Raw genomic sequence first — 27,161 nt, 5'->3', positions numbered from 1 at the left:
ATTAATGTGTTTGTATTTCTCCTTGCCCCTCTCCCAGCTGCCCATCCTGAGCACACTCGTGAGGATCCAGTTGTCTTTGAGCTTCCCACTGCCAGCTCTGCTCAAGACAGAGCTGCAGGCTGAGGAGCTGTGTGTGAGGTGAAGGGATGAGAAAGACAGCAGGATCACATGAGCCTTGTTTCCATAGTAAATGAGGCTGAGAAGGTGGAGGAAGAAAGAGGAGCCAGATGGCAAGTGGTGATGGCAGGAACCAGAGCTCTCTTCTGAGGGTGGCTTCAGGGTTTAGTCATGTGTTGGAGCCAGAGATATAATTTCTCTCAATCAGCCAAGATGCTTTAGAGGATCACATGGAGTTGCAAGAGCATCAGGGATCCAGGAAATGATAAGATTTGTTATGGTAAACACAGTTCTTCTTCGTCATGTCCTTCTATCCAATGTCACAATAGTTGGTCACATTTCCTTTTAGGTTGTTTATTTGTTTATTCATTTTATTTGACAAAATACCCAAATTCTGATGGCTCACATTGTTTTTCAGGCTATTTTTTCCCTTCTACTAGGCCAGGTTTCTTCCACCCAATCTGGCAGGAGCCTCTGTTGGGGGGTCCCCAGACCCCACCACATCTCTTAGAGCTGGCAGTTTCCATCTTATCTGTAATTCCTGACTCCTCTACATCCATCCCCAGTATCAGCTCAGGCCATGGGGCACGTGGAGCTGGTGCCAATTAATAGGACAAGAGGAAAGGGCAGGAACTGATGCACAGCAAGTTCTACCTAAGTAGGAGGAAAAACTTCTTTGCTGTGAACACTGGAAGAGATTTTCCAGAGAGGATGTGGAGTCTCCCTTGATGCCTTGGGTTTTAGCTTTGATATTTTTCAGATTTTCTGCTGCCTGGTATGTAACTCTGAAACTTCATATCAGGTGTTATAGGATAGTGAGACAAAGCAATCCCTCCCCAGCTGGAGAATCAAGGACAATCTTTACCCAAAGAGCACAAACAATGCAAAAAGAAGGGGGCAAGGCAGGGGGCTGAGACTTCATGACCTGGAGCTGCAATTGGACAATGTGCAGATGAACCACAAATGATAGAAGTGTAAAAATTCCTGACCAGGATCCACCTTAAATTCAGCCTGGGTGCAGCCCTGGCCAGGCTCCTGTGCTGCCCAAGGTGTGTCCTTTGAAGGCCTTGCAATAAATACCCATTTTGTCCATTTAGTTCTGTCTAGTCTCTTCTCCAGATCAGCCTCTCAAGGCATCTCCCTCACTGGAGACATTCCAGACCCATCCTGGACCCAGTCCTGTTCTCTGAGCAGCGAGTTTGGCCTGAGTGACCCACTGAGGTCCCTTCCAAGCCTTAACCATTCTGGGATTCTGCAATCCTGGGGTGGAAGAATTCAGTGGCATCTTCCCCACGTGCTTGGAAGGCCATCAGCTTGGGAGGTGTGCTCTTGGTAGGACAGCCAATGTCCCCAGCAGCGGTGACAACGCCGCCGCGGCTCCTTCAAAGCAGCTGTGCGTGATCCTCGTGCCAGGAATTGTGCACCGCCTCTGGATGGCTGATTGAATGCAACTTGTTTGCCTCTGCCTGTCTCCTTCCCTCGTGCTCTGAATGATTCACTGTCAGCCTGAGGATGAAAGAGAGCAGAGCACAAAGGCACCTTTATCTGCATCCCCGCTCTCCGCGGAGCGCGGCCGTGCGGGGACCCAGCTCTGCGCTCCAGCCTCGAAGATGCTGCTGTGGGGAGCTGCTGGAAATTAGGGGCACTTCTGCACCTTGTGTTGGGCCAAATCCAAGCTGTCCTTGTCCCCTTGGGCTGTGCTCAGCCCCTGGGCTGCAGGGCAGAGAGGGAGGGTGAGGCTGTCCTTTGCCGAAGTGGCAAAGAGTGAATTAACACAGCGGGTGACGTTTCGTTGCTTTTAAGTAATTGTCAAACATAATGGCAGTTACCTGCCTGTTTTCTTGAGGGATTTGTACTGAACAAGGGGAAGTGCTGCTAACAGGATCCCAGGGTTGAGGAGAGATTTGAGAGGAACGATCAGAAGAATTAAATATGTGACATGTAGCGAGGAAAGATGATAATGAATGGGTATATCTGCCTGTGCTGCTCAGTGCCAGCCACTTGAATGAATTTATTTAGGGAACAGAAGCAAAATAGCTGAATTGCTGTGGTTCTCCATCCAGAAACATCCTTTTTTTCCCCCCTCAAAAATGTCAGTTAGCTTAAGGAAAACCTTCTTTCCAGTCGCATGGGGCTGAATTGTTCCCATAGGCACATTTTTGGGATGATCCAATAGCCATTCAAATCTATGGAAACCCTTTCTTGGATCAAGATTTTAAATCCAGCTGTTTGAGGAGGAAGGGATGTGATAGAGCTCTGTATATTTTGGAGGCTGTAAATGCTGAGGTGAGAGGAAGGGGTTATTTCATGTAGCACAAAGAGATCTATTTAAGCACAGAGTTGCACTAAAATAGGAATTTTTATATGAGCCATAAGAGTGTCAGATGGCTCAGATAATAATAATATCACATAAAATAAAGTAATTGTATTGTATAAAGGTTGTCAGTTTATTTGCAACACATCTAGTCATAAAGCTGATCATTTTCTGTTAAATTAAAGTTGCACAACTTGCCTCTGAGCAAGAAATAAAGGCCTGGTGCTCTTTATTCCATTTTTGTAATTTGGCTTGCTCTGTTTATTGGATTTTTTAAGTCATTAAGTGAAAGAGGGCCAGACATTGACTCACTCAAATCCAGTCCATTTCAAGTGAAAAAGTGAAGTCAGCCTTGGAATATTGCTTCTAAAAAAGCACTTGGATGATGGAGAGTGTCTCTAGGAAGGCAAAATGAGCATCAGGACTTGGGAGGGTTAAACCAGGCAGGACAGGGCAGCAGGAGAATGTTGCATTGAGTGCACTCAGGGGCATGGACTGGAACCTAATGGGGCTCTTACCTTGCCTGGAAACCACTTGTAGCAGAAAACTCTCTGTTGCAGAAAAGCACAGGGTAGGAAAAATTAGGATGGAAGCTCAGATTTTTATGAAGAGTGCCAAAGTGGTTCCAATTCTGTATTCTCAGCAGCAAGTCTTGTACATCTTCCATCACAGGGCATCAGTTTGGTGGCCTGCATTAAGTGGCACAGCAAATAGCACTCATATTTTATTTACTCTCTGGAATGGGGTATATATAATTGTCAAAACTCATCATAAAACCCCTTTTTTTTGGTCCTTGATAAATGAGTTTAAAACTCCAACCCTTCAGATCAGTGAGTAAGGAAGATGAAGTAGTAAAGCAGAGAAGATACTTATTGCCAAATGGATTAGGAATTTGAGAACTCCCTCTATATAGGCTATAAGTCCCAAATCAGATTTGATAAATCAAGTGATATTAGAAGAGATCTTCAGGGCTCAGTAGACTTAAATATTGCAAGGAACTATTACTGTCAAATCCATCTCAACACACAACAGTGCTGTATATTAAATGGCAATGGATCAGCCTCCCTCTGCCTCTTACATATTCCAAAGACAATAGATCAGTAACTTCATTAAATAATATTAAAAAAGCAGTCCAAGTGGAGCTGCATGAAGGACGATTTCTGGCTATTAATTTATTTGCACATTACTTCTGTGCAGCAAAATGTGCTTCCCCTCCGTGGGGGCAGTTCAGCCACAGCTGGATATACCAGAGACATGGCTCAGATCTCTCAGACTTGAATGTGATTTTCAATTTTTTATTAAACTTAATCCAGCTAGCAGTGAAAGCAGGGTTAGAGAGTGGTCTCCACCTCTCACATGTTTGGAAAGCACAGTCAGAGAATTTATACTACACCTTTAATCCCTTCTGTTCCTGAACCACATCCCAGTTCTGTCCAGGGTCATGGTGAACATCTTGCTGGGAGTCCAACTCCTTTTGCTGGTGGAGAGTCCCTTCAGGTCCAGGTCAGTTCAAGAGTGGCACAGGTGCTGTGTAAGGAGCTCCTGGGTGTGTAACATGCTGTACTAAATGGACAAACCCTGGGAAAATGACACAGTTAAGGTACCAAGGTGCTGCTCCAACACACTCAGAGTTTACAACACGCAGCCTGTTGTATTTGCGGGGTGTCCCAATGAAGGCAGGAATGATGCATCTGACTCCATGTTCTCAGAAGGATAATTTATGACCTTATGATACTGTATTATAATAAAGAACACTATACTGTACTAAAGAATACAGAAAGGATACTTACAGAATGCTACAAAGATAATAATGAAAACTGGTGACTCTCTCCAGAGCCCTGACACAGCTTGGCCCTGAGTGGCCAAAGAGTGAAAACAGCTCACAGCAGAACCCAATGGAACAATCACCTGTGGGTGAACAATCTCCAAACACATTCCACACGAGAGCACAACACAGGAGAAGCAAATGAGATAAGAATTGTTTTCCTTTTCTCTGAGGGTTCTCAGCTTCCCAGGAGAAATATCCTGGGTGAAGGGTTTTTTCTAGGGAATGTGAATGCCACAACAGCTCCAGTTCAACATGCTCTGGGTCAGGCTTTGGAGCAGTAGGGAAGGCACCTTTGTTCTCACCTGGTTTAGTGTCTGGTGCTTCATGGAAATAAAATAAGTGGCATAAATCTGCTGTGCTTTGTGCCAGCCTGTCACCTCCAGGGCTGGAGGCAGCAGCTGATCAGGGGAGCAAAGGTGTCTCCAAGGGATCCACCTGTGGCAGGACATTCCCCTAGCACAGCAGAGCTCACCTGCTCTGTCTATCAGCTGGTGCTGTTCAGGACATTCTCCCCTCACATGAACTGATGAGATAACCCAGGCCAGCTCACTAGCAAGTCCTCATCAGCTACTGAGTTATTTCTCTCTCTGGTGCCAGGGTGGAATTCCCAATGAACAACTGGCCCTGAGAACAAGATATGGGGAAAAAAGGTGGAATTCCTGACTGAGAGATACTGCTTTTACAAACTATAAAAACTACACAAACTTTCATGAAGACAGAAGCCTCCTACACACATCCAGAAAACATGTAGGACTTCTCCTGTGGAGTTTGGACACAAATTCTGTGGATACTTTCCTGGGAACTGAGTGAAAGAATTCTATGTGTACTCCATAAATTTGGTGGTAAATTACATTGAATCCTAGTTTATACTGTTTCTTCCCTAGCTGTAGTATAAGTATCTTTATTTTCTGTAATTTCTCAACTGTATTTTATCTACTATTATTTTTGTTTTATCCTGTGCAGTGAGTAGTCTGTTCAAAGGTCTTTTGTCTAATTAATAAATAATTCATTTTGCAATAGACCTAATCAGCCATTATTAAAAACTTGTGAATGAGAACAATCTGGGGCACAGGCTGCCTCAAACAGAGCTACTGCCAGAAATCTGAGTCAAGCTCTCATCTCCATTTTTAACACCACATCCATATCCCTGCACTCCTCCTGCCCTCAGCTCCCACGTGCCCTCATTCCTGGGGAGCTCCTGGAGAGCCCAGGAATGTCATTCAGCTACTGGGGATGGCACGAGCCAGCACAGAGACAGAGCTGGGGCCAAGCACCTGCCACATGTGATGGGTCCCTCTCCCACAGAAGCACTTCCACAAGGTGGAGGTTCCTTCCCAGCCACCAGGCTTCTTCCAGAAGATTTTGAATCAATGAGAAAGTCTTTTAGATCAAGTAAAGGGAAATGGGTAATTTTGAGGACATGAATGAGGTTTGTAGAGTAGTTACTTGGAGCAGTTCTCTGCAGGCGTGTCTTGGTTTGGAAATCCAGGTGTCTGCTAAGGAAGGCAGGAGCCTCCCCTGAAATGGAAAATGCAAACCCCCTCCCTCTGAATTGCTATAAATTTTAAATTAAGGGGATCTCAGGCAAAAAATATGGGAGCAGGAAATAACAGTTCTTTACTAGAAGAAAATACAGGATAAAATAAACAATGCAGTACACTAGAACAACACTGCCAGAGTCAGAACACAGCCTGACACCCTGTGGGTGCTGGCAGCAGGGCCATTGGAATTGTGGCTGCAGCCCTCCTGCAGTGCCAGGGGTGGTTCTGCTGGAGCAGGGATCCTGGAGAAAGGTGCAGTCTGCCTCTGAAGATCCAGGGGCAGAGGCAGCTGCTGTTCCTCTGGGAATCCAGTGGAGAGGCTGTGCTGGTGTTCCAGAATCTCCAGATTATATCTGGGTAGGAATGCTTGGCTCCTCCCTCTGGGCTCACATCTCCCAGTGGGATGCTGTAGTTCTTATCAGCCATGCAGGGACATTCAATGGCCTGTTATCAGCAGGGGTCTCCCTGAGGGAGGATTGGGTGTGGAAGAGATAAGGAAACTGCCCAGTGAACAGAAGACAGCTGCCATACAGATGGCAAAGAGAACACAATTTGCTTGGCAATCCAGGACAAGGTGTCCACATTTCTTGGTAGGCAGTTTGGTGCTCTAAATTTCAGCTTGGGTACCCACAGAGGGCTGAAGCTGTGGATGTTACCGCTATTCAATCGTCTGTGTCTTCACAGCCAGTTCACTTTTTGCTTTAACTGGGGTCTGACAGCTCCAGTCCTGCTAACTCCTGTACAGATATCAAAATAACAATACTTATCCCTGATAAACTGAGGATCATTTCACATCCACTTTTTTTTTTCCTTCCAGCCTCCCATGAAGTGTAAAAGTGGCTGCCAGCTCAAAAAAAAAAAAAGAGGTAAAAGCACTTTCATTGACTTACTCTATAACCTACCTTAAAAGGCTGGGTTGAATTCCACAGACAGAATATTTCTCCCTGGTAATTGTGGTCATTTTTCATTATTATCACAACCAGGATCCATTTAATAGAAGGTATTCTCTTTAGTAATTCCTTTTTATGCTATTTGCCAGTGCTTATGCATTGCCAGCACCCATTTTTTGCATGTCCAGGTTATGGAATTACAAGCAGAGATTGGCCAGGTGGAAAATAGGTGTGTGTGCAAAAAGGTGAATTACTGAGATTTGGAAAGGAACCCTCCATAAAATCATCTGAGACAGGGAGATGGTGGTGTGGTGTCCAATATAATTGAGCAGTAGGGCTGGAAGGGCTTGTCAGAGGATTTGGATGAGGCTCCAAAGGAAGGGAATTCTGTCCAATTGGACAGGCACCCTTGGCTCTGAAAATCAGGCCTGGACGTGTACAAATGTGTAGATTTGATGAGCCTATTTAAAGGGAAACTAATTAGAAATATAGACAATCCACCTTTCTTAAATGGAGTTATTGTAGTCTCTGATCCATAAATCTGACATTTATACACATTTATATGCTATTGCTTAATGAATACCTGATTAAGGAATACAGCTGCCAAGTGAATAAATTTGTTGTTAATCAAATGATCCCATAAAGACAGATCATCAGACCTATTAGAATATATTCATTTGGCAGATAAATCTGCTTGCTGCAGCCTGTTAGTGCAATGTGTAATGCAAATCAAATTGTTCTTTAGAGCTAAACCTTCATCTTTGCCAGAATAAAAAAGACTTTACACGGAGCAGATGAGATGAAATCCTATATTTTTATGGAGGGTGTGAAAGCCCTTGGCATTATGTCTTGTATTGAAAGTAAATTTCACCCTAATTGTACACTAAAGACTGAGGAATGCTTAAGACTGTGCACTGAAGATTTTACTGTGGTATGTAATTGCCTCCCTCTTTTGTTGCTGTATCTAATTCAGCAGTATAAATTACCAGCTTAATTTTTGTCTTATTGTGTGATGTACTTATACTATTATTTTGTACTACCAAGAATTAGCAACTGGCATTTGTGTTTATAGATCCTTTCATCCAGGGAAAATCTAATAACAACATTGGTCTAAATATTACATTAAAGGGCTGAAGCATGTTGGAGATGAAAAGATAGCCTGGGGTAACTGTGAAATGGCCACAGTGTTTACAGGGATCTGTCAAAACACCACAGTGACTCTCAGCAGCTTTGCAATGGTGGTACATTTTTGAATGCAGATTTGAAGTGCTGTTTGCAGGGCTGGATTTTGTGCTGAACCATGAAAAGTGTATTTAAGCTTCAGATATGAAAGGAGGGCAGACACAGGGCCTCTGGTCTGTGCTGGGAACTGCCCACCCTCCTCCAGCAGGCACCGATTCCGTCAGAGTCAGCTCGAGGAGCTCAGTCTGTGGATTCTCCTCTTGAGGAACCTGCTGATGCTTTTTCTCCAGCCCCTTACCAAGGCTGGGCAATATTTTGAAGGGAAAAGCTGCACCTGTGCACAGCTGAAGTGTTCAGGGCAGGTTTATATCCAGCCGAACCCTTTTTACCCTGGTCAACATGCAAAACTCCTGGCTGCCTTGCACAGAACATTAAATCAGGCACTTGCTCCATTTTTCCACCTCCAGCCAAGCATTAATGCCCCAGCTATTCCTCCTCTTCAGCCTACTTTTCATCTGAGGAGTATTTGCTGGTGAGAGTAAATATAATTGTTCGTGCTCAGTTAAAATTATTCCTACTAGGTTTATTAGTGTCTCTGAAGGGATGAAGGGCATGAGCAAAAAGTTCAAGAAGAAGGGGAAAACTTTTTGAGATGTTCTGGTTTGGGATTACTTGGTCCAGACTGTAGATGGGAAGAATAAGTCATTTCCCCACATTGTTTTGCTCCCTCTGGCTGTGGAGAACTTGCTGGGAAAGTGGAAAAGGCTTGGAGAAGAGCAGGAGGAGGCTGGGCTGTGCTTTCCTCCCAGGCCACTACCAAAGGAGCTGGACTGAGGCAAGGCAGAGGCAAGAGAAGACAGTGTGTCCAGGGAAAGGCTGTCCTCATCCTGGAGATAACTCCACAGCAGAGGAAAGGAAAGCACCACAGCTGCCCCTTGTTTGCTGGTCTGCTCCTGGCACAGAACAGTTCCCCACTCAATATACTGTGCAAGATTGAGTGTGAAAATCTAATCTAGTGCCTTATTAATTACATTTATCGTGCACTTTGACCATCTCACATGAAACTTACCCATTAATTTGTCTCTGATGGCTTGACTTGCTCTTAAGAAACCTTTGGAGCTGCTTCAGAAAATGTTTTTCAAGACAGATATTCTGGGTAATTTCTCTTTAAAACCCAATTAAATCTCCTCAGCCTGCTCCAAGCATTGCCAGTGTAAGTGTATGGAATGCAGTTCAATATGCTTGTTTGTGCTGGGAACGTTCTCCTGGGCATGGACTGGCCAGTGGGCCAACACAACCAGTCAAGAATGCAGAGCTTGAGCTAAATAATCCAAAAAAATGCAACAAACAAAATTAAGACTGAAGTGGATTGTAGATTTGTCCTTTATTTGCATTTTTATCCTTGCATACAGATGTGTGAGCACCCTGCAGTGCTCAGAGCTGCTCCTGGTGGTTTCCTGCTTTTGGTGGGGAATGGGGTGCCCAGAAGGATGTGGATGCTCAAACCCTGGAAGTGTCCAAGGCCAGGTTGGATGGTGTTGCCCTGATTTTTTAAGTTTTTCTAAGCCTTCTGATGTTTACACTCTTGTAACGAACTTTCTCACACACTTTCTGTAAATAACTTATTGTTTTGCATTCTTTTATGGAGGAGGAGAAATTTGATGGACTGTTGGTTTGTCCAGTGTCATTGGAGAGGTGGCACTGTCACCCTCCAATCCACTGTCACTTTTGGAAATCTATAAATGTTAGAGTCAGAAAATAAACTTCCCTTTTTTACCTTAAAAAGAGCAGCGAGTCCATGTTGTGTTGTTTCGTGTCCGATAGTGGCAGGACAGGGCTTGGAGCACCCTGGGACAGTGGAAGGTGTCCCTGCCCATGGCAGGGGGTGGGATGGGATGAGCTTTAGGGTTCCTTCCAACCCAAACCATTCCACAATTCCATAATTCTATGATTTCTCATTCTACTGCCAAGAAAACTCCATGTCCATGCAGCTTTCCAGTGTGATTAATGGGCCAGATGGACCCCTCAGATATTCCCTTTTTTCCTAACACACAGTGTATTATTCTTTCCTCTAGTATCAGTTCAGAAGGAGTCTTCATGTTTTTTATTCTGGAATTTGTACAGAAGCTTCTCTTCACTGTGAGAAGTTTCAAGTGAAGTTTCAACTGAGATTTTTGCACTCATCAGCATTTCTCAGGTTTGTCTTGAATAACTGAAATGTTGCTGAGAACAACAAATATTGGTTTTGACAGAGTCCCAGTAGTTTTGCACACAGTGGAATCCACGCTTATGTCTCAGTTGAGTCAAAAGGTCATTATAAATTATATTTTAAAATGTTTTTTGAATTTGACAAAACAAACTGAGCACGCAGAGGCTCAGCAGTAAGAAATTTGGAAATCTATATTGAGAAGCAACAAATGAGTATAACCATAGAAACAAATGAGGATTCACCTGAAAGTAGTAAGATACAATGGGACATGGGGACAAGTGTGATTTCCTTCTTTTCTGTTTTGCAGGTTGCATATCAGGAGGGAGAAATTGACAAAAATACCTTTACAATTCAGAACAGACAGCAGAGGAAAGATTAAGCAGTGATTTTAAGCCTGCTGTCTGAAGAATCAGGTCGTGCATATGCTTGGGGTATGCACAGCTCTGTGATCCCACATCACTCCCATCCATCTCCTTTCCTGTTTGTTCCCTTCCTTTGTGTCATCCAGAGCTAAATGGCAGGAAATCTGTGAAAAGGTCTGTCTGCCTTGCATTTATATAGCAACCAATGCAAAGGGCTTCAATAGTGACAAGTTTCTGAATAGTGCTGTAATAGAAGCTCAGCCCTCCTTCTCCCTGTCCCAGAGAATATATGCATAGAGATGAGTGCTCCAGCTCTTCACCAAAGCACACACACTCTGAGAGGTTTGATACTCCAATTTTCAGTTTCATTTCAGTGCTTGTCAGAGGTTCCTTTGTGCTGAGCAGGGCTATTGTATTTGTTGGGAAATGTCCCGACAAAGGCAGGGATGATGCATCTGACTCCCTGTTCTCAGAAGGCCAATTTATTACTTTATAATATTATATTATATTAAAGAATACTCTACTATACTAAAGAATACAGAAAGAATACTTACAGAATTCTAAAAAGATAATAATGAAAACTGGTGACTCTCTCCGGAGTCCTGACACAGCTTGGCCCTGAGTGGGCAAAGAGTGAAAACAACTCCCAGCAGAACCCAATGGAACAATCACCTGTGGGTGAACAATCTCCAAACACATTCCACACGTGAGCACAACACAGGAGAAGCAAATGAGATCAGAATTGTTTTCCTTTTCTCTGAGGCTTCTCAGCTTCCCAGGAGGAAAACCCTGGGCAAAGGGATTTTTTCAGAGAATGTGAATGCCACACAGGGCAGATCAGGAGCTGGGCAGGGATTTGTAGCAGCTGGTGCAGGTTGTGGCTGGGCACAGCAGGTGCCCTGATTCATTTAGCCAAGCTCCTCATTGCTGTCCCCATCCATCCCACCCCAAGGTCACAGCAGAGCTGTCCCTTGCTGTCTCCCATGGACAAGAAGGATGTGCAGAAAAGCCTCTGAAAGTGCACCAGCAGCGAGTTGCAGGGGATGATTGAATCCCCAGTGATGGTAATCGTAGATTTAGCCAAGTGACTGGAATTAATGCACCATCTGAACAGCTCTGTGAGGTCTGCCTTGATGTTCCTCATTTGAAATGAATCTCTCCAGACCTGAAGGCTGTTTGGAAACAGCTGATGGTGCCCATAATGAGGATTCCAATCTTCAAGTCTCCAAACTGAAATTAGACATATGTCCTGACATGTTGACATTAATTTGAGCTGTTATAGCTATAGTGGGTTTATTTGAGTAGCATTTTTAATAGAATTTCAAGGGAGACAGGCTTTGCTTCATGAGTCAGGTTGGGGAAAGGCCATGAGCAGCCATAATTTCAAAGGTTAATTTGAAAATGCTTTTCTCAACAGGACTTTTCTGAATTGCAAGGTTACTTGAAAATGTGGTATCATAATAGCTGGCGCTATGGCTGGAAAAAAACAGGCTGGGGAATTTCCAGTGGGAATTTCCAGGTGTCAGTTTTCAGTCCCATCTTGACTCAAAGTGAAAGGCAATAATAAGTAAATGCAATAGAGTAAAAGTGATAGGTTCTATTTCCTATATACCATATTGAGGTACAGACCTCAAAGCCACCACCAAACTTCAGGTTTCTACTAAGAAATCTTGTAATGACTGGAATGAACTGGCTGAATGTGTTGACCCCACACAGGGGGCTCAGTGCCTGGTTTATGTGATATTTTTTTTAAACCCATGAAGTAGCTGGGTGGGGCTCTGTGCATCCAGGAGGTGCCCATGGCAGGGGGTTGGATGTGGATGATCTCTAAGGTCACTTCCAACCCAAGCCAGGGTGTGACTGTGGTGGTTATCTGGGGTGGTTATCACCTCTGGAGGTGACAGGGCATGGGGACAGGCAGCAGGGCTGGTGGCTGAGTAGAGGTGATGATGAGGGGCTTTGGGAGGCCATGGAGGAGGGCAGAGGTGTGTGTACCCCCATGGGGACAGCCATCCTGTGGGCACCTCAGTCCCGCAGCTCCATCACAAACCACCTCAGCTTCCCCAGGGCAGTCACTTCCAAACACCAGCTGCTTTTGGCAAAACTGCAGATGAGAGGCAAATTCAGGCATGAACATGGCTGAGTTCAAGCTCTGTGTTTGAATTCAGGTGGGATGGAGACATTTTTGGGGCTGTGATGCTCTGGGGCTGGCAAATAAGTGGTCACTTGAGGCGTAGTGTTTTAGTAACTTCATGTGCAGCACCAGGGGAGGAAAAGACGACCCATCAGGGAGAGAGAACCCTTGCTCTCTGACAGTTTCCTTTGGGCAGAGCCATTCTGCCTCCTCTACAAACCCTCCTCCCACTGCAGGAGCCCCACAGTGATGGTGAGCCCATCTGCTGCCCCACACCCCACAGAATGTGCCACAAGGAGCCACAGCTGAGCCCAAACTACTTGGTTGATGAGATATCATTGAAATCTCACAGTCTTTCTAGGGCCATTCTGTGGAGGGGCTGTCTGCCACCATTAAAAGAAACTCAAATTTATGAGAATGCTGGTTTTGAAGGGTAAAATGTCACTGCTGGCAGATTTTTTAACTCAGTGCAATTTAGCAGATATTCGATACTTTTATTTCCTTCTGCTGACTTTATACAGGGGAACAGGAGGCAATTTGCAGAGATTAAACAATATTCTGCTCACAAATTAAAATCAATAACTTATTTATAGGGCTGCTGATGCTCCCAGAACAAAACAGGCCTGCCAAGAGGCTGTGAAAGTCCTGAATCAAATGTCATGTATCTCCAGCCCATCTACACACTTGGCTGTCTGTGACTGCAGATATAACACAACCCACCCAGCCATTCCATCACTTGATAATCACAGTACATAAATAAATATCATTCCTGAACCAAGCACTAGTGGTGGTTGCTTTCAGATCTATAGACTGCCTGGTTATTTCTCCCATATATCATTGATAAATTTAATATTATTCAGTGGGATTTTTCAGGAATCCATTTCTTTTCATGAAAGGGGGTTGGCCAGATGCTACACTGGGTTTTAAATTTCTGTGGATGCTCAAAAGAGCAAATCACACCGTGATAAAGGGAGCATGACAGAAGATCGAAGCTCTATAATTATTTTATTCCTATTCCTTTCAGCAAACCACATTCATGTGACTTGACATTGAGTTAAGTCCCTAATTCATTATTTTTGCATGTGTTTCTGGTGACCATTCCTCTTCCTTGGGGTGCTTTGGCTCAGAGTGATCTTTGTTGGGTCGCTGGCACCTCTGGGAGTCTTCACCACAAATCTGCTGGGGCTCTGGCCTCTGAAGGCAAATCATTACATCAGAATTGTCTGGAACAATTTTGTCTCTGAGCTGTGACAGGAATACCTTGGAAAGGGGAACTGTGTCTTCAGAGAAGCTGTTTCAAATAAGAATCATATATTGAGGTGATGCTTTATATGGGCTTGATGAGATTTTTATATCTACAAAAAGCTCATATTTCTTAAAGAAAGAAATCTATGCTTTTATTGGCCTGAAGAAGTGATAAGTGCTTGAGCATGCAGGCTTTTCTGGGATATAAAAGTCCAAGATTTTAGACTTCTTCTCTCTCTTTCAGTCTGGAACCCCTGTAGCCAACACTTTCTGTGAGTTGTAGCTGAAGTAGGTACATATCCAGGTTCTTGTGTATCAGTCTTTTATTCCTTTATCTCTGAATATATGGGACCTTTAGGTTCACATGTCTGTTCTGAGACTGGTAAAATAGAGTAATTTTCCCACCCTGTTTTCTTCAGAGCCCTGCAGGTTTCTGCCCTGTCCTTTCCTCCCCTGTCTTGGTGCACTGGGCAGCCCTGGCACCCTCTCCTTGAGCAGCAGCAGGGCAGGGATGCAGAAATCTCCCTCCTCCTGCTGAGAAAATCAAGGCAAAGGGAATGGGAGGAGAGATGGAAATAGATGCGACGCAAATTGTCATTTTGCAAAACGACTTTTTACACGAGCACTGCTCTGAATGCACAGTGACACTGTACAGATGATTCTTGGCCTGTTAAATAACAGTTTCCCCCATATTTATTGCTCTCGAGCTGTGCCTGACAGCTTTATTGCATGCAGGCTGGCACATTATGAAAAGAAAAGTAAATAGGTCTGTGCAATCATGGCTGCAGTATTCCTGTTTAAGGGGAAAACAACTCTTTGGTTTTACATGTTTGAAAAGAGGAGACAGCTCTCCCTCAGTGTTTTATGGCAGCTCCCCCTCTCGCCTCCCCCTTCTACCTTAAACAGTCTGGGTTTGTTTTTGCTTGTATAATTAGGCAATAGCAGCTGATTGGCTTGGAACCCATGGCATTATATCATCCCAGGATGCTTCAATTGATGGACAAGAGAGGCAACAGTCTGTTTATTTGCAAGGGCTCCAAACGGGCCTGCCTGAGCCATGCACACAGGGAAGTGCATTAGTGCAGCTTTTTAAGAATTCTTTGAGAGCAGATATACTGCTAAGGCACTTGAACTCTATTATGGTGTCAAGCCTCTGCTATTTCCTATTATCCTTAGAAAGAAAGCAGAAGAAATCCCCTATATGGTTCCATGAAAGAGAATCTATCATTTCAGAATAATTGTGCTCGCAGCCCTTAATGCACCACCGAACCTATACAAATTAAAAGAACCATTATCAAAGCCAGTGCAGTATTTATACACTCAACCATCTCTTTGCTAAATAATTGCAATAATGGTGCACAGCAGCAGTGCTGAAAATGTGTTTTACTGACTTATTTCCTTCCTGCAAGAAAAGATACAGCTATCTTCTTCTATCAGCCAAGATTTGGATTTAATGACTTGCCCTCTTTCCTCCCAGCCTTCTCTGTCTGGTCAGTTAAGAGCTGCAACTCTTATTTCCCATATATCCCACCCTATTTTTGCCCTCAATTGCTTGCCATTATCTCCTGCTGGGAACATTTTCTGCATAAAGTTGCTTGGTACAGCTGGCAGTGTGAGGCACCCCAAGGATGGCTGTACGTGAGGATGCTAAAAAACCCAGGGAGGAAATATCCCACAGAGCCAGGAGTTTTTTTCACTGATTTAATTGAGACTTTGAGACTTCACTGGTTGTCTGTTAAGCTGTGCTTGCTAGTTCAACCATACCCTTTCCAGCAAAGTAGTTTAAATTTTCTGCAGCAACTCCTGTGGAATTAGAGTTGAATAATTCCATGAGTGCTGATTCAGATTAGAAATTAGAAAGAAATTCTTCCCTGTGAGGGTGCTGAGGCCCTGGCACAGGGTGCCCAGAGAAGCTGGGGCTGCCCCTGGGAGTGTCCAAGGCCAGGTTGGACCTGGTCTAGTGGACAGGGCTTGGAACTGGGGGATTTTTAAAGTCTTTTCCAGCCCAAACCGTTCTGTACTTCTATGACTCCGTGATATTTGCACAACAAGACATAAACTAACGTACCCATGCGTTTCTTCCCAGCCAGATCAATTTGCCACCATACTTCAAAACATTTCCTTCTTTTTGAAGTGGAAAAGCAAAATGGAGTTTTCTTGGTGCCTAAGCACTACCACAAAGGTTTCAGTGTCACCTTCAGTCCCTCTCTGGTTTGGTGACAGGGCAGGGAGGGTGGCTTGAGCTCCCACCAGCCCTGGTGGCCCAGGAGGGGCAGCTCAGGCTCTCCTGGTGAGGATCCCCTGGTGCCTGACAGGAATTGAACTTCCAGATGCTTCAGCCTCAGCTGGGCTGCTTGGGGATGCAGTTCCTCACCCTGACTCCCTGTTTTCATGTATAATTTGGGAACTAGTGGGAGCTCGTCACCCTGGGTGAGATGGTCAAAGGTTTTGAAAGGTTGGGTGTAGGGAGGGATCACAGGAGCTTGTTTGCCTAAGCACCTCTCCTGAAAACAGGAGTCTCAGAATCCCTGCTGGTCAGAGGGACCTTGAGATGGCGTTGGAAAGTCTCTTTTCTCAGCTTGGCAGTCGAGGAAGGAGTCAGAGCTCTTCTATTTTCATTCTTAAGGTTGTTTATTGTTTCTTATCTATAAAATTCTTTCTTTGACTTGCTGAGGTCTGTCTGGCAGATCAGGTTGTGGCACACTGCCCTCCCCCAGGTTGGTGTTATCTTTTTATACTAAAAACTACGTGTACATTATTTACCATAACTTCCCAATACCCATCACCTGTGTTAGACAATGAGCTTCTACTCCAAACCAATCCAAAAGTGCCAGCATCACCCAGAACATGGAGGCAAGGAAGAAGAAAGAAGGAGGACAGGGCACACCCAAATTCCTCCATCTTGGGATCCCAAGCCCCCATTCTAAAAACCTCAAAAATCTATTTTTCACCCCATGACAAACTAACTATTATTCTCATTAAACTCTCTTGACTTGTAATTCTTCATGTAAAGGTGATAATTTGCTCCGTGGGTCGAAATCAGTCACAGGTGTCTTGGCCTCTGAGCCCCCTGGGCAGGGTCTCGAGTCCTCCAGGGCAGCCAGAGGAATTTCCTGGGTTCTGACACAGGAGAACTGAAAACTCCTGAAAACTTCTCTGCTCCCTTTCATTCTCCTGGCTCTTCTATCTGTTGTGCAGCCACCCAGGAGCTGCAATGAGACAAGGAATGAAATGTGTATTTGAATGAAAATTTCTGTAGCCACTCAAGTGCCACGGGTCACTGTGGTTCCCACCTTCAAAGGCTGCTCAGGTCTCTATTAAAAAGCAGTTTATTTGTCTCTCAGAAGATACTTTTAGCTCCAAATGAGGCAGCAGAGCTCTGCAGGCTGTGCTGGGAAGGGGCTGCAGGGCTCTGCTGGCTGCTGTGTCTCGGAGCAGGGACAGAGCTCTGATGGAGAGAGATGTGCAGGAAGATTAAATTTCCTTGGGAGAAGCTGTGCCTGGCCTGGCTGGGGCTCTCAGGCTCATTTTCATAAATACCAGATTTATTGTGACATTACAGTGAGTATTTTTCTCTTGCTGAGATGGGGGAATGAACCAAAGAGCAGCACTTGGCTGAACAGGTTCTTTCCACTCAGCTGTGTAAAAGGTGCCTGCCTTTTACACTTGTAAATATGAGAGAGAAAATGGTGTCATCAGCTTGTAATAAAGTATTCCACTCTCAGATTGCCATCTGTCAATGATATTTTAGCTCATTTTCTTTCAGGGAAGAAAGTGAGCTTGTTTGCTTTAATCTCCTGATAAAATTCCAGTTATTTACAGCGTTGGATTTTCCTAAAAAAAAAAAACCAAAGCCATTATGCTGCAGCCAAGGGAATTATTTGACCAAATAGGTTTTCTTGCCTTTGTTTCACTGCATTAGTTTATTTCAAAGGAGGAAAGAAAAGCTTAGCTGGTGCTTTGTGGAGGCTGCTAAAAGTTTTTTACTTGCCAGCTCTTCTGTCTCTGCAAAAAAAAAAAAAATCCAAAAAACAACAAACCCATGATACAGAATTATCAACCTCACACCCTTTAGAAGTTATAAAACCCAGACAACCCAGGACTGATTTTTTAAAAAGTTAATTTTTACACCATGTTTTCAGGCTTCTATTTGCTCTCTGCATTGAGCCTCAACTCATTGAAAATGCTCCATCATTGGGATGCCATCAGGATGGAAACTTTCTGGGGGCAAACAGAGATTTGCTATCACCTCCAAGAACAGAGACTCCAAATAAACCCCTGGGCAGGTACCAGTGATGGTCCTAGCTTTGGGAGAGATGCCAGGAACAGGAGTAGAGAATGGAAAAGCAGTTGTGGGGAAGAAGAGGGATCCTATTTTGCCTTCTGATGGTCAGGGATGCCTCAGCAAGTGACAAGGGGAGTGTGAGTAAATAAAAAATGTGGAGTGGGCACATTCCTGTCCATCATTTCTCAAGGAGGGTGATCCTCACCCCACACACACAACCTGCTTTTAGCCAGCTGAGGCAGGAGCAGGAATTCAGCATTTTAATTAAACTCCAGGGACTCTGGTGAGATCAAATCCCATCTCCTGGAAGGAGGCAGGGAATGCACCTGGGGGCAGCCACGTGCAGCTACTGATGTGCAGATTTGGAAACTGGGAAACAGTTCCCACTGGAATTACTCTTTCCTAAATATTGCAAATTCCATTTACTGAAGCAGCTGGTGTTGGAAAGAACCTGAAGAATTGGCTCTAAAGCCCATTATTTTTTTCACTACCAGCTAATGAATTTTCCCTCTGCCCTTCTACATCAGTTTTCTTTTAGCAAGAGACTTTTTTTTTTCATATTACTTTCAGCTGTCTCTGGTGTTGGAGCTTTGATATCTCGTTAGTACAATCTGTAAATACGACTCTGCAGACATTGCTCAAGGGCAGACTTTGACCCTGAGCACTCCAGCAGCTCCTGCTTTAGAAAATCCATCTACAAAGAGCTGCTTAACGCTGGGGCTGCAGCAAAGAGTTAAATGTGAGAAGTGAGAAGTGGAATGTGATGGTGGCCAAGTTTATCCCTGTCACACACAGTTGTTTTGGCATAAAAATACTCTATTATGTCAAAGTGTTGCCAACTCTTGCAGTTTTAATACGGTTCACACGTTATATTTGTTTGGGCTTTTTCCCTTAAAGTCCTGGTTCCTGGAGTTCTGCCAGCACAAGAAATTCAGCTTTTTTCCCCCCCCTAAAAGTAAGTTTCTACTTCATGGTGAAGAACAAAGCCTTGAAAAGATGATTTAAATTCATTTCAACGACTCAGAAAAGCAGAAGATAAATAACTGAACACATATTATTTTTCTGAAAGATAATACCTCATGTTTTTGTGAGGGCTGACTTTTAAATACCAGTGGTTGGCAGCGCTGTTGTTATAATTTATGACTAAGTTTGATTTTTTTTTGGTTTTGTTGTTGTAATCAGTCATATCTATGTCTACATACTATATACATTCCAAAATAAATGCATGTAATCCATGTTAGTGCTGCAGGAAGGGGTTTCTGTTTGCCTGGGTAGAGGGATACATAGTTCAAGGAGTGATTAACATTGGGAAAGATCAATCACATCCAAACTTTGGCCATCCAAGACCATCACATCCAAACTTTGGCCAAGTTCTGCAGTGTTCACTGAACCATATTGTGAAGTGCCACATCTCCTTGTTTTGTGAACAATTCCAGAGACTGTGACTCTGCCACTTCCCTGGGCGGCTTGTTCCAAATTTCCACCACTTTTTCCGTGAAGAAATTGTTCCTAATACCCAACTTGAGTCTCCCCTGATGCAGCTTGAGGCTGTTTCCTCTTGTCCTGTCACTTGGGAGAAAAGACAGATCCCCCATTGGGCTCCAACCTCCCTTCAGGTGGTTGTGGAGGGTGATAAGGACCCCCTGAGCCTCCTTTTCTCCAGGGTGAACAACCCCAATTCCCTGCTCCTCATAGCTCTTATGCTCCATAAAATATCCAGATATATCCAGATATCCAGATGTGTGTGAATTTCAGGAAGAGTTAAAAACCAGCACAACAGAGGTGCAGTTTTGATTTGTGGTGTCTCTGTAAGTGTGTGGAAAAGAGACCCAGCAAACATCTTCCTCCTCTTCCACATCAAGCTGATCTATTTCACACTTGCCAAGGGGGGTTTTTTGGCCCTCCTCATACTAATTTAGAGATTTACCTCCTTTGAAGCTGGGGATGTGCTCGTGCAGAAGGGATTCCACCTCTGGCACGACACCAGCAGCTCTGGAAAAAGCAGGCAGAGCTCCTCACAAAACAACACGACGTGCACATGCAGCTCTCTCAAGGCAAAAAGAGAATTTTTAATTTCTGACTCCCAACATTTATAGATTTCCAAAGGTGACAGTGGATTGGAGGGTGACAGTGCCACCACTCCAATGGCACTGGACAAACCAACAGTCCATCAAAGTTCTCCTCCCCCATAAAAGAAAGCAAAACAATAAGTTATTTACAGAAAGTGCGTGAGAAAGTTTGTTTCAAGAGTGTAAACATCAGAAGGCTTGGAAAAACTTAAAAAATCAGGGTGACATCAGTCCCAACCTCCAGGCCTGTGAGTTTTTACACTTTTGAAAAATTAAATAACCTTGTAAAGTCAGGTTTTGTGCTGAAGGAGGTGCCTCCATCATAAAACCTCAATCTTGACATTCCCTGTTCCAGGCCAGGTTGGGCAGGGCTTGGAGCAACCTGGTCTAGGGGAAGGATCCCTGCTCATGGCAGGGAGGTGGAATGAGATGAACTTTAAGATCCTTTCCCACCCAAACCAGTCTTGGATGCTAAGATTGTAGGGTTGCAACAGTCTTCACTGCCCCAATCCACAGGCAGCCGTTCCAGAGGGATGGTGCTGCAGGGAAACCCTCCCTGCTCAGGCTCCACTCCTGCTGCCATCCTGGCTAAAAAGGCACCCAGACAAGAGAGCTGGTAGAAGAAAAATAGGATTCAGTCTTGGCTTTCCTTTTCTCAGCTTCTCCTTTGTTCAGCCCCAGGAACTTCCCTTCTCCCCATAAAAAATCCCAAACCAACCCATACGGATCATAGACATATTTATTTACTGATGCTACTGCCAAGCAGGACATTCTATAACAAAATATATTTCAGAAAATTGCATTCTGAGCAGGATGTTTAACACAGAGTCTCTTGCATGCTGAAAGTACAGGATTTCCTGTGTGAGTGAATCTCTTGCTCAGTACAACACTTTAGCGAGGGGCTTGATTTCAGCAAAGCCTTGGCATTGCAGAAAAAAAATCTACTCAGGAATCTGTTCAGTGAGCAAAATCTATTTGGGAAGCACAAGAAAATGTATAGAAGTAGCAACATCTTACCCCCAAATATGCTGAACATTCAGGGCAAAGCAGCATTTACCTCACTGAGAACTTTCTGTGAGTGGCCACAGGGAGAATTAAATGGCTGCACAAAGTCCCTTGGCCCAGGATATTTCACCTTGCCCATCCCAGCAGTGCCAATTTCAGGTGGGACCAGGCTGGGAAATGGCCTTGGGGTGTGTCTTACAGACCCACTCTGCAATTAGCTCCTTGTTGTATGTTCTAATCACACAGCTCTCAGTCACACCTTCCATTTTCAGGGCTCCTTCCTGAAGCCCAACTCCAATATTTGCCTGGTTTTCAAATCTCCTGAGAGTGCCCCCTTTCCAACCCTGCTGGCACATGATCCATCAGCTCTCCACGTGCTCCTCAAACAGGGAGCTGGTCCAGTGCTAATAAACACCCTGCAAGAGCCAGGAGAGGCTGTTGGAGTGCCTGCAGAAATAATATTGGAAATTTGATTTACAGTTTTCAGAGCCTCCTAAGGATTACGTCTCAAAATTAAGAAGGGAAAACTTATTTTTAACATCTTGGAGGATGAATAGAAGGCAGTGAGTGCTTGCTTTTGCTGCTTAACTTACACCTTTGCTCCTCTCTGTCTAAACATAGTCTTGGTACTTCATTATTTCAGCCTGGAAAATTCCTGAAGGTGGACTAGCTGGAAAAATCTGGGGTAACATTTAGTTTAAGCTTTCAGACTGAAAGGTATTTGCATTGATTTCATCCTACACAATTAACCCACTTTTCACTGATGCTCTCCCTTTGTTTTGCTAAAACTCCACAAATTTACCCTGTCTGTATGTAAAATTTGGGGCCAATAAAGAATTATTTCAATTAAGTAATTTCCTCATTTTCCCATTAGAGGCATTTGGGTTTTGTTTTCTTTTTTTTGGGATTTATTTTCATGTAAACATCTCGATAAAAAATGTTATATAATGTCAGTCCTGAAAGGTAAAAGGGAATTATGTTATAGACCCCCTTGAATGAACCACAGCTGGTTCCCTACATCAAACAGCTGGAAAATCAATGTACAGGCTGCCCAACATAAATATTTGCACTTAAGGTGTTTTCTTTGAGGGTTTTATTTTTAAGAAATGTTAAAAATTTTAAGAGTCTTAAGGACTGTTGGTCTGCTGGTGTTAAAAGCATGAAAACAGAGACTCAGGCCCTTTATTTGCCTGATAGGATCTCTAAGACATGTGTGAATACTGAAGGTAAGTAACTGTGTCCAGCTCCATTCCAAGAGAAATTCATTGCTGCAGCAAAAGTTTTCCATCATATTGCTGTGATTTGATAATTTCAGTGCTGCTGGTCAGGGAGTCTGAGGCAAAAGCTCAGAGAATTATCAGCTAATAGCTCCTGAAGGCCTGCAGCTGATATTAAACTTGAACTTTCATGAAACCAGATTTTCTGCTGCAAAGAGGCAAAAAGCACATTGAGTCTGGGCTAAATGAGAAAACATTTTTTCCTCTTTGCATGGGGAGGAGGTGATTCCCTGCTTCCACACGTGCTCCAGAATAGCAACAAGCAGAGTTTGGCCAGTGCAGATTGCAGAGCTGGTGCTGCTGTGGCTGTGTAAGGGGAGGAGAGGGGGAACCTCTGTGCTTGGCTTCCTAACTGGTGGATGCAACCAGAGAATCCCAGAATTGTTTGCATTGGAAAAAAACTTAAAAAGATCTCATTCCATCCCTGCCATGGGCAGGGACACCTTCCACCATCCCAGGTGCTCCCAGCCCTGTCCAGCCTGGCCTGGGACACTTCCAGGGACAGCCACAGCTGCTCTGGGTGTTGGTGTCAGGGTGGCTGAACAGAAAAAGTTCTGGAAAAAATGTGATGTCTACAAGTGCTGTGGGCCAGAGTTAAAATTAGTCATGGTGAACCCACAGTGGCTGAGGGGAAAAGAAATCCTTGCAACACAGAGCCTCGATTCAGGGGTTGTGGATGAGAATGAGAAGTTGGTTTATCACTTCTTGCAGCAGGCTCAAGGGCAGAACTTGTAATAATAAACAATTTAATAAAGAAATCATAATTGGGCAAGCCTGAAGAAATAAAGGGTGTAAGGAAATATTCAAGAAGTAAAAAGCTGATGCTTTATAACCTGCACTGGCACATTCTCCCACTTGAGTGGGAACAGAGGGAGATACTGCAGTCACTGTCTTGTGGGATACATAGGATGGTTTGGGTTAAAAGAGACCTTAAAGCTCATCCAGTGCCACCCCTGCCATGGCAGGGACACCTTCCACTGTCCCAGGTGCTCCAAGCCCTGTCCAACCTGGCCTTGGGCACTGCCAGGGATCCAGGGGCAGCCACAGCTGCTCTGGGCACCCTGTGCCAGGGCCTGAGCCCCTTCACAAGGAGCAAATTCCCTGTCTGTGAATCAAACCTAAATTTCCCCTCTCTCAGTTGAACCCGTCCCCCTGGGCTGTCCCAGCAGCTCCTGATGCAGGGTCCATCTCCAGCCTCCTTGGGAGGCTGCTCTGAGACCTCCACACAACCTTCCCTTCTCCAGACAAGGAAAAAGTGACATTCTTGCTATCTTTTAGGCAAACCTGAACTTCTGAGAACCCACCCAAAACCAGGGGAGAAATGCCTTCGAAATAATAATGGATATTGTGCCTGACTTTTTTAATATTATCTGTGGTATCCCACTGCAAACTCAATTATTTCAGTGCCACAGTTGTGCCCACGGGCATTTTGTGCTCTCTTTGGGGCATGAGGAGGATAAATCACACCCCACACGAGCCTCTAAACACTCAGATTTTCCAGAAGAGCTCCTTGCAAGCTAAATGAAGCACAGTGCCCAGGATTTTAGCCTGCTCAGCCTGCAGGTAGGTGCTGGAGTTTTAGTGCAGAACGAGCAAATCTGGACCAGCTGCCTGCAGAACCTCCACCTCACCCTGTCCTGTGAGGACTCCCAGGTCCTGGAAGGGGGGAGTGACCTGAATTTGCAGCATCTCGCTCCCAGGAGACAAAGCTTCAGGGAGTAAATTTAGATGGCAAAGTGTGGGCATTCTGGCAGCAGGGTCAAAAAATATGATAAAATATGAATATGAAATAAAAATATGACTATAAAACAAAGTACGAATAAAATATTACTATAAAATAAATTATTATATTCTATTTATGAAATATTACTATTAGGTACAATATTATGATATGATATGATGATATGATATGATATGATATGATATGATATGATATTATATTATGTTATAATAAAATGGCAAAGTGTGGGCATTCTGGTAGCAGGGTCAAAAAAAAAAGATAAAATATGAATATGAAATAAAAATATGACTATAAAATAAAATATGACTATAAACCAAAGTATGAATAAAATATTACTAAAATAAATTATTATATTCAATTTATGAAATATTACTATTAGGTACAATATTATGATATGATATGATATGATATGATATGATATGATATGATATTATATTATATTATATTATATTATATTATATTATATTATGTTATAATAAAATGGCAAAGTGTGGGCATTCTGGCAGCAGGGTCAAAAATATGATAAAATATGAATATGAAATAAAAATATGACTATAAAATAAAATATGACTATAAAACAAAGTATGAATAAAATATGACTATAAAATAAATTATTATATTCAATTTAAGAAATATGGCTATTAAGTATAATATTATTGTATTGTGGTATATTATATTATATTATATTATATTATATTATATTATATTATATTATATTATATTATATTATATTATATTATATTATATTATATTATATTATATTATATTATATTATATTATATTATATTATATTATATTATATTATATTATGTTGTGGTATATGATATGATATGATATGATATGATATGATATGATATGATGTTATATTATATTATATTATATTATATTATATTATATTATAATGTTATGTTATGCTATATTATGTTATATTATGTTATAATAAAATGGCAAAGTGTGGGCATTCTGGCAGCAGGGTCAAAAATATGATAAAATATAAATATGAAATAAAAATATGACTATAAAATATGACTATAAAATAAAATATGACTATAAAAAGTATGAATAAAATATTACTAGAAAATAAATTATTATATTCAATTTATGAAATATGGCTATTAAGTATAATATTATTATGTTATATCATGCTATATTATATTATCAAAATATGATTATTGAAAAAAATATTATATTTATTAATGATGTTGTGTTTGTCCACTCTCTTCAAAATACAATTAAAAGCACAGTCAGGAAATCCCCAGAGTGCCATGAACCAAGAGCATTCTGAGGACTGGAGAACACCTGGTTGTCAGTCTGCAGAGCAGAGAAAAGAGGAGGGAACCACACAGGTTTGCTGCTTTCTGAAAGGTCTGTGTGATTAAAAAGGGAAATTCTGTGAGGGAGGGCAAAGCTCTGTAGACAGAAGCAATGGCCTCTATTATCCATTTATGTCCCAATTAATGTGCTTGTGTAAAAAAGCCCGGTGAGGTGTTAATTATCACAGAGGCCTTTAGAGTGAGAGGATGTCTCAGGATGCAGCCCTTTCACAGGGTGTCCATTATCCCACAGCATTTGGGATGTTTTCTGTGGGAAACCTCAGTTCACCAAAGCAGTTTGAGGGTTGCAGGTCGCAGCAATGTCATGGCACACCTCTCTTGTGGTTTAAGTTAATCTCCTAATTGCTCCCAGGCAGAGTTGAGAAACTCAGAAGCTTTCAGCTGCGGTTAGAAAAAAATATTGGATTAAATAAAAGACAAATTAGGCTCATATTTATTCTTAATTTATAGGCTTTTTTTTTTTTTTAAGTTTCTCTGATTGCTGTGGAAAAAAAAAATAAAAAAGAAATAAATCCTCCTGCTGTCTTGCCTGTGTTCTTGAAGAGTGGGATTGTAGGGACCAGCTGGGCAGGGCTGGGGGGGCAGTTTGCAGGGTGCAGAGAGGGATTGGATTCAGGTGAGAGCAGGAGCCAGGTGTTTGTGATTATGGATAAATTCCCAGGGAGGGACAGGGACTGGGTGCATTTTGTTGTAGGTGCCTTGAGAGGAGGATCACCTGGATGGACAGAAGAAGCTGGTGAGGAAATAGCTATTTTTTTTTTTTTTAATTCTGGGTTTAGTTTTAAATTTTGTGCTTTTTCTGTTGTGGAAAAGTTAATTAATCTGACTTCCATCCTGCTAAAACCTGACTCTTTCAGCTCAAAAGCTGGTTTAGTTTTTTGTGGCGCTCTGCTCCAAGGGAGAGGTGCAGGCAAGTTTGCCTCCAAGCCATGAGAATTCCTGATCCTGGGTATTCCAAGCCACGAGAATTCCTGATCCTGGGTATTCCAAGCCACGAGAATTCCTGATCCTGGGTATTCCAAGCCACGAGAATTCCTGATCCTGGGTATTCCAAACCACGAGAATTCCTGATCCTGGGTATTCCAAACCACGAGAATTCCTGATCCTGGGTATTCCAAGCCACGAGAATTCCTGATCCTGGGTATTCCAAGCCACGAGAATTCCTGATCCTGGGTATTCCAAGCCACGAGAATTCCTGATCCTGCCTTTGCTGCAGGTTTGTGGGCATGTACCTGGTGGGATTTGCCCTTCTATACTTTGAATTTTATCAAAAGGAAAGAGTGCTGGAAGGAAATTAAGTATAATTTAACTTACTCCAGGTCAGCTTGGTTAATTAAAGAGAAAATCCAGCCTGCAGCAGAGTCCAGTGGGGTCTAAAGCACAGAGAACGAGGTGAGAAATATATTTAAAAATAACTTTTTTTGATCATTGTAAAGTTCCTGTTCTTCAGTGAAATCTTTTTGTCTGCCTCCCCAAACAAATCCTGCTGCTTCCTGGGGGGTTTGGGGGGTTTGGAGTTGCTGGGGGATTTGGGGGTGCTTCCCTGCCTGCCTGGATGGGTGGAGCTGGGTGGGGTTTGGGTTTTTTCCTGTTGGTTGCTCTTAGGGCAGAGGGAGCTCCCTGGACAA

The sequence above is a fragment of the Fringilla coelebs genome, assembly GCF_963513975.1.
Source record: "Fringilla coelebs genome assembly, chromosome: 18".
Taxonomy (NCBI): domain Eukaryota; kingdom Metazoa; phylum Chordata; class Aves; order Passeriformes; family Fringillidae; genus Fringilla; species Fringilla coelebs.
The sequence above is the reverse complement of the archived record's forward strand: the minus strand, read 5'-3'. Positions refer to the sequence as shown.